Consider the following 7,339-nt stretch of genomic DNA (forward strand, 5'->3'; position numbering starts at 1 on the left):
CGCATTAAGCCAAAAACCTTGTCTCATCATTGGTTTAATGACAACATGCTCGCTCTTAGGCACCTCTAGTACAGCTGAGCGTGCCTGGCAGAAGCAACCATAACCAGCCCTGCTTGCTTTATACAAGCTGGCAGTGAAAAAGTTCAAGGCTACCGTGATGTTGGCTAGATCCATGCACTACAACACCAGAATCTTGCAAGCTAAATCAAGTTCCAAGAAACTCTTTGCAATCCTTTTGGACTTTAATTCTAACACCCACACCAAGACATGCATTCCCCAAGATTCTGCAAGGTGCCAAACCATCCATGACCCTTTTACAGCCAAAGTTGCCTCTCATCTGGAGTCCAGCATATCTTATGATACTCCTATTCCTGGGGCTTCACCTGTGCTGTCCTCATCTAGCACAGTCCCCACAATTCAACAAACCACCCCCAAGCATATGTTTTCCTTCACTCCCTGCACGGTGGCGGAAGTGACTAAGATCATTCTTGATATGAAACTCACTACCTGCAAGGGTGATGTCTGTGCCTCCAGGTTGTTGGTTGGTTGCCTCAACACGATCCTCCCTTGGATCACCAAGTTTATCAGCCAATTCTTCCTGGTGGGTCAGGTTCCAACTGATCTGAAAGAAGCATGCATTACGCTGCTTCTTAAAAAAGATAATCTTAGCCCCTTCAGCCCAAGCCCTGTCAATAACGTTCCCTTTGTACTCAAGGTGATGGATTGAGTGGCATATCTTTAGATGCAGAGATTCGTTGAAGAAAATTCCATTTTAGCGCCATGCCAATCTGGCTACCAAGCCCATCATGGAACCGAGACCGCCATGCTCGACTTGAAGTCCAACCTGTCGGCCATTATCGAAAGTGGTCATCCAGCGCTTCTTATGTTGCTTGATCGCTCAGCTGCTTTCAATTTTGTTCACCACGAGTTGGTGGCATCTAGGCTACAAACACTGACAGGCTTTTCTTATCTCTCTACACAGTGGCTGGTTTCCTTTTAGGGAGTAAGTGGGGATGCTATAGCTCCTTCCCTGGGCAAGCAAAACAATGACAAAACACAGGTAGAAAAAGGAAATACTCAAAAGGACAAAAGGAGGGTACGGGTCAATCACCTGAAGAATTCTTTGAGCCACATATTTTTGAAGAGGCTGAAAGGGCTGTTATCACACCAAATGATCACAAATGCACAGAATTAAACAATGACAAATTGCTGAATGATGTTGTTACACATGTTCAGTTGGAAGGTTGTAATGTGGTCTCTGATGTTACCCAGATGGATGGGCGAACAGTGGCCACACTCCAAAAAACCTCTGATCATGGAGAAATGAATAAAGTCTCTCACGCAGAAATGGGTAAAAAGGAGGGAAAAATGTCTTTCCATTTACCAATGGGCTTAGTCAAAAGTGAAAAAGGCCTGAGAAAGGTGAGCCCTGAAATCAGTAAGAATTCACACTTCTTATGTGTATTAGAGGAAGTTGAGGACAGATATTATGCACCCATCACTGTAGAAGAAAAATGCCACACATTTGCTATGATTGACACTGGCGCACAGGCCACAATTATGTCCAAGAAGCTGGTAAAGAGTATCAATGAAGGGAGACCCCCACAGAGTCAGATCACGGTGAAGGAAAATCAAGGTCCAGTGCATAACTTTAATGGGGAGGAGGTTCCCATCATAGGTGTAACTGAGGTTGACATAAAACTAGGAAAGCACAGAATGAAACAAGAGGTATTGATCACATCTATTTGTGAAATTCCATTTTTGATGGGGACAGATTGCCTGAAAAGATTGTCTCCTCTCGTAGATGGGGTGAATGGAGTGCTGTGGTCCTTAACCAAAAAACCATTGAAGCCTAAGAAACTAAAATCACAAAACAGCAACATAAATGAATGTCACACCGTTGCCAAAACAAATGATGCTGTGGAGGTATATCTCCAGAATAGTTGCATACCTAGTGTCACTGTTATATTAATGTGTCAAGACAAAATGCAGAGCGACAATGAAGGACTACCTGTACAAATATACTTGGACTCAAGGAAAAATTGGCAGACTGCTATAGATGAGCACACATTAAGTTTTTATTTAAAAGAGAAAACAATCAAACAGAATATTGCTTCTAAAACAGATTCAGAAAAACACATTACCACTCTTGCTGAAATACACATGGAAGATGAGCAACCATGCGTTCATGTTGGTATAAATGACTGTTTTAAAGCAATAAAAGCCACTTTAGCGCTTGAACAGGAGAGGAGTTTCATTAATGAGAAATTGTTGCACAAAATAATGGAGAGGGAGGAAATCCCGAAATTTAGGATTAAAAACCAATATGTTTCTGGGTTGGACAGTCCAGACTGTGAAAACCGAATTGCAGGCAGATGCATGCTTAAAATTAGCATTGGGCAGAAAACAATTTACCATAATGTATGGATAGTGAGTGGAGCACAAAATGAATTTTACATGGGAAATGACATCATGCACAGAATGTGTATGGTGTTAGATTTCCTTAATCAAAAAATATGGTCAGGCCCAGGTGGCCCGGCACCTGAATTTGAAGACAAAAGAAGGGCTTATCATTGTGCACAACTGGTTCCTCATGCAATCGAATTACAAATGAGGAAAGATACTATTATTCCTGCATTCACAAAACAGTTTGCAATAACACTGAAATGCAAAAATGGACAGCAGATGAAAGATTCTGATGCATTTGTATGCCTGAATGAATCCGTAAAATAGCAAGGCCTGGATTATGAATACACTCTATTAGTAGATATTGGTGAAGGATCTGTAAAAATTATGGTAAATAATAAAGGTTGTCAGGATATTGATTTAGAGGAAAACTCCCAATTAGGAATGGCCATACAAAAATCACATTATACGGCAGATTTAAATAACATGGTGATTGGAAATATCCCTGAAAAGTATGTAGATGCCAAGGGTGAGTTGCCAGAACACCTGGACTCTCAGCCCAAAGGAATATTTAAAATTCATTCTGTGTATCCTTATGATTCAAATGAGATAGTGTGCTGCCATCAAGAGGATTGCATAATATTTAATTTAAATGAAAATGAAACAGAAAATCAGCCCATTGAAGTGGAAGCTGATATGCCAAAATATTTAAAAGTGGCAGCTTTACAAAAAGACACAGCCACACCGTTAGAGGAAAGCGCAGAGATTCCCTTAACAGAAGATTTTCAAGAATTTTCCAAAATGCTAGAAGAGCAGATCTCCTTAGCAGATGCGTGTGACAGCAATGAGGATAGAAACAATCTGAAGGAGATATTTATGGAGTTTAAGGATGTATTTGAAAAAGATGCTTATGATTGTGGTTTAACTGATTTACATGTGGCCACACTACCAGAAGGGTGTAGCAGAAGTCCAGTGTTTGTACGCCAGTATAGACTACCACTGGCATGTTTAGAATCATTGGCAGAGATTATTAGCTCAGGTACATTCTTCAAAAGTGTTTACCACATTAGATCTCACCTCTGGATATTGGTGCGTGCCATTGGCAGAGGAGATACAGAATTTATTTTCCTTTACATTTGACAGGACTCAATACGCCTGGCTTAGCACGCCATTCGGGTACATCAATAGTGGGAGTGAATTTGGCATATTTTTGAGAAAGGCCATGCCTGATGCAGCGGAAAGAGGAACCATAGTTTACGTGGATGATGTCCTGATAAAAAATGAAGGCCTGAAAAGCCATTTTGATGAAATAAGACAACATGTGCTTGGCCAATTGCAGAAAGCAGGCGCCAAAGTATCTTTGCAAAAAGCACAAGAAAGAAAACAAAAAAGTCAACATTCTAGGCAATGAAGTGACTGAACATGGGCTAAATCCACAAAAGAAGAACATAGAGGCCATACAAAGATTAAAAGATCCTAAGAATGTGAAAGGAGTAAAAAGTTTGTTAGGAATGACAGGGTATAACAGAAAATTCATTGAAAATTATGCTGAAATCACTCAACCATTGACTAAACTGCTTAAACTGAATACATCCTGGAAATGGGAAAAAGAGCAGTCTAAGGCAGTGGCTAAATTGAAGGAATGTCTGGTAAAAGCACCATGTTTAGCATATCCCATAAAAGGTAGGGTTTTCTTTATAAAAATAGGTTTTTCTGAATATTGTATGTCAACAGTGTTATCACAAAAACACGATTTGAATCACAAAACAGTTGCCTATGCAAGTAAGGCATTTTCCCAAGTTGAAATGAAATTTAATGAATGTGAAAAGGCCCTATTACCACTGTGTGGGCGCTACAACATTTCGACCCCATTGTTCAGGGAGAAAAGGTGATTATTGAAACAAATCATCAACCTTTGCAGTTTTTAGAGAGTAAAAGAATTAGGTCAGGTAATCTAGCGCAGTCCAGAATCACTTCATGGACGCTGGCATTACAAGGTTTTCCTGTAGAAGTGAGATATGGACAAAATAAAAAGAGCCCAATTGCTCAAGGGTTAGCTGACTTACATGACTGCGCAGCTGAACAAATATCAAATGAAATGGAAGTGGAACCTAATTGGCAGAAATTTTAACAATCACCACACAAAGCTTTTGATGAAAAAACATGCAAGGATTTGCCAACTGTATATGTGGATGGTTGTGCTTTTCACATTGAAAATGACAGTAATAAACAATTAATGTCAGGAATAGGAAATGTCTGGTTGAAATGTGAAGGAGACCCCAGTATGGGGATGAGGATTGGAGCTAGGAGCAGTCAAGTGGCGGAATTGGCAGCCATTTATAAAGCAATTACTACTGCAGTTGATAGAAAGTTCAGTGAGATTGTCCTGGTGACTGATTCTGACTATGCACGGAATAGTTTTGTGGAATATTAACTGCTGGAAAGCAAGAGGAATGATTGCATACAACAAAAAGCCACTTAAACATGGAAAAATGATACAAGCCATAGACAAATTGGTGTCAGAGAATGATCTAACAATATACTGGAGAAAAATTTGTGGGCATTTAAAAACACCAGGAGAGGATAAGGAGGGAAATGCTAAGGCAGACCACCTGGCTAAAATTGGGGCTCTGATGGGAGAATTGCTACCTATTGATGATTTACTGAGTGAAATACAGATTGATGCAGTAACACATTCTAAAGCACCAAAGGAGGTAGATCACCCAGTGGTGCAATGGGGCCATGACACGCCAGACCAAGATTTGATTGAGGCACAAAAGAATTATCGAATTTTGGGAATCTATTATAATCATTTGATAGATCCTGAACAAAACCCTTTAACAGAAAATGATTGTATGGGAAAAGAAGAGTTGAGGGAACTATTAAAGAATAAAAAACAAATTAGATTACAAGATGGACTCGTGATTAGAGAGTCCATAACAGGACAGATACAGTGGGTGGTACCCCTTTCATTCAGAGGGCTAATGCTACAACATGCACATGATGCAATAACTGCAGGCCACAGAGGTTCACAAAAAACATTGGAAATACTGGAAGATTATGCTTACTTGCCACATATGTCCCAAGATGTGGAATTATATACTAGAGGATGTCCAGTATGCGCCCAATTTAAACCTGCTTCACCAATGCATAGAGCACCATTGATGAAAAGAGGCCTAACTCTCCCATGGTCAGATTTGCAAATAGACTATGTAGGCCCTTTAAAAAGGTCAAGCAGAGGACACTGTTTCATTTTAAGTGTGATATGTTTGATGTCGAAGTGGATTGACAGTATTCCTGCACCAGATTGTAGTGTGCAAACAGCAGTCACATTGCTGGTGAACCATGTGTTCTGAAGGTTTGGGTTGCCACAAAGAATTGAGTCAGACAGAGGAAGTCATTTCACAGGTACCCTAATGAGTAAAGTCTGGCAAATACTGTGTGTGAAAAGGAAACTACATATCGCATATCGGGCAGCCTCTTCAGGTGGAGTTGAACGGAGCAATAGGTCTGTTGTGGATATTTTAAAGAAATTCGTGGCAGAAGCAGGTTCCAGCTTGGATTTACGTTTACCGTTGGTTTTGATGGCAATCAGATCAACTCCTGCCAAAGCAACAGATGTTAGCCCCCATGAGGACTTGACAGGTAGGAAAATGGTGTTACCACAACACCTGCTATACAAAACACATGAGCAGACACTTGTGAGTGCATTCACAGTTCATGAGTACATTGATAAACTGAGGAGGTATTTGCAACATGCATTTGCTTTTGTGCAGAGAATTCTGGAAAGGGCTGCTGACAGTGCTATGACATACTATGATAAAAGAACATCAGTGAGAGAATACAGTGTTGGGGATCAGGTGTACAAGTTTCATTTTGGAAAAAAAACAGAAAAAATCTAAATTTCTAGCAGCCTGGCAGGGACCATTTCAAATTATAGATAAGATCTCTCCTGTAGTGTATACAATTTTGAAGAATGAAGGTGAAACAGCGATAGAACAGTTTGTCCATGTAAATCAGATCAAGCCATGCCATCCCAGACACGAGATCAGGCGGCTTGAGCATGTAGAAACAAAAAGCCCTGGGGCTACTGCCCACTGATGCACACAATACAACAGAAAGTCCCTTGAACACAAAAAGATAAAATAAATGGGTACAGTCAGGAGGCAGTGACAGAGAATTTAAAAAGTTGATTATTATAATGGCACATAAACACTGTAATATATGTAAATAAATAATATTAAAAGTAAAAAAAAATATATAATGGAAGCTCATGGTCGGTGTGCAGAATGAAAATGTATTGAATTTAAAATGTTGTTTCATGTATGCTTATTTTCTTTTTTAACCTGTGTTTAATTTCAGAAAAAAAAAATGTTTTATTTTTGGCAAAAGGGTGGTTAGTATTGTGCTATATACTTAATCTGTTTCTTTTCTATTTTGGTTTAGAACATTAACTATTTATACCGGAGGTCACGGGAGACGATGGAATATGGAGTCCCCTGGATGAAGACCAAAAGATGCCTGCCTCCGTGTGGAGGTGAAGAGAAAATAGCCGGAATGCCAAAGAAAAGATGACTTCTATAGAGAAGGATCCAAGAGTACCAAGATGAAAGAGTACCCGAATGAACCAAAAGAGGCAGACAAGAGTCCTGACATATGGAGTTCCACGTATTTAATCTGTTATGTTAATTATTTGTTTTAGTTAGTTGTTTTATTTTATTATTTTCAATTGAATTCAGGTATACAATTGAAATACTGGACTGGACACTTCCATTGGGAAGGCAAATGTAGAACATGTTATAAGAATTGATAAATTCAGTTGGATTTTAATATATTGAATGAACAGCGACTTTCAATTTTCATCTTCACGACAAGGATGTTAATTGTATTGGATTGTTACATTTTTGAAAGAAGGAAAGGAACAAGTTTGATT

This window comes from Ambystoma mexicanum, chromosome 2p (genome assembly GCF_040938575.1).
Source record: "Ambystoma mexicanum isolate Mex_15411 chromosome 2p, UKY_AmexF1_1, whole genome shotgun sequence".
In the NCBI taxonomy this organism is placed as follows: Eukaryota; Metazoa; Chordata; class Amphibia; order Caudata; family Ambystomatidae; genus Ambystoma; species Ambystoma mexicanum.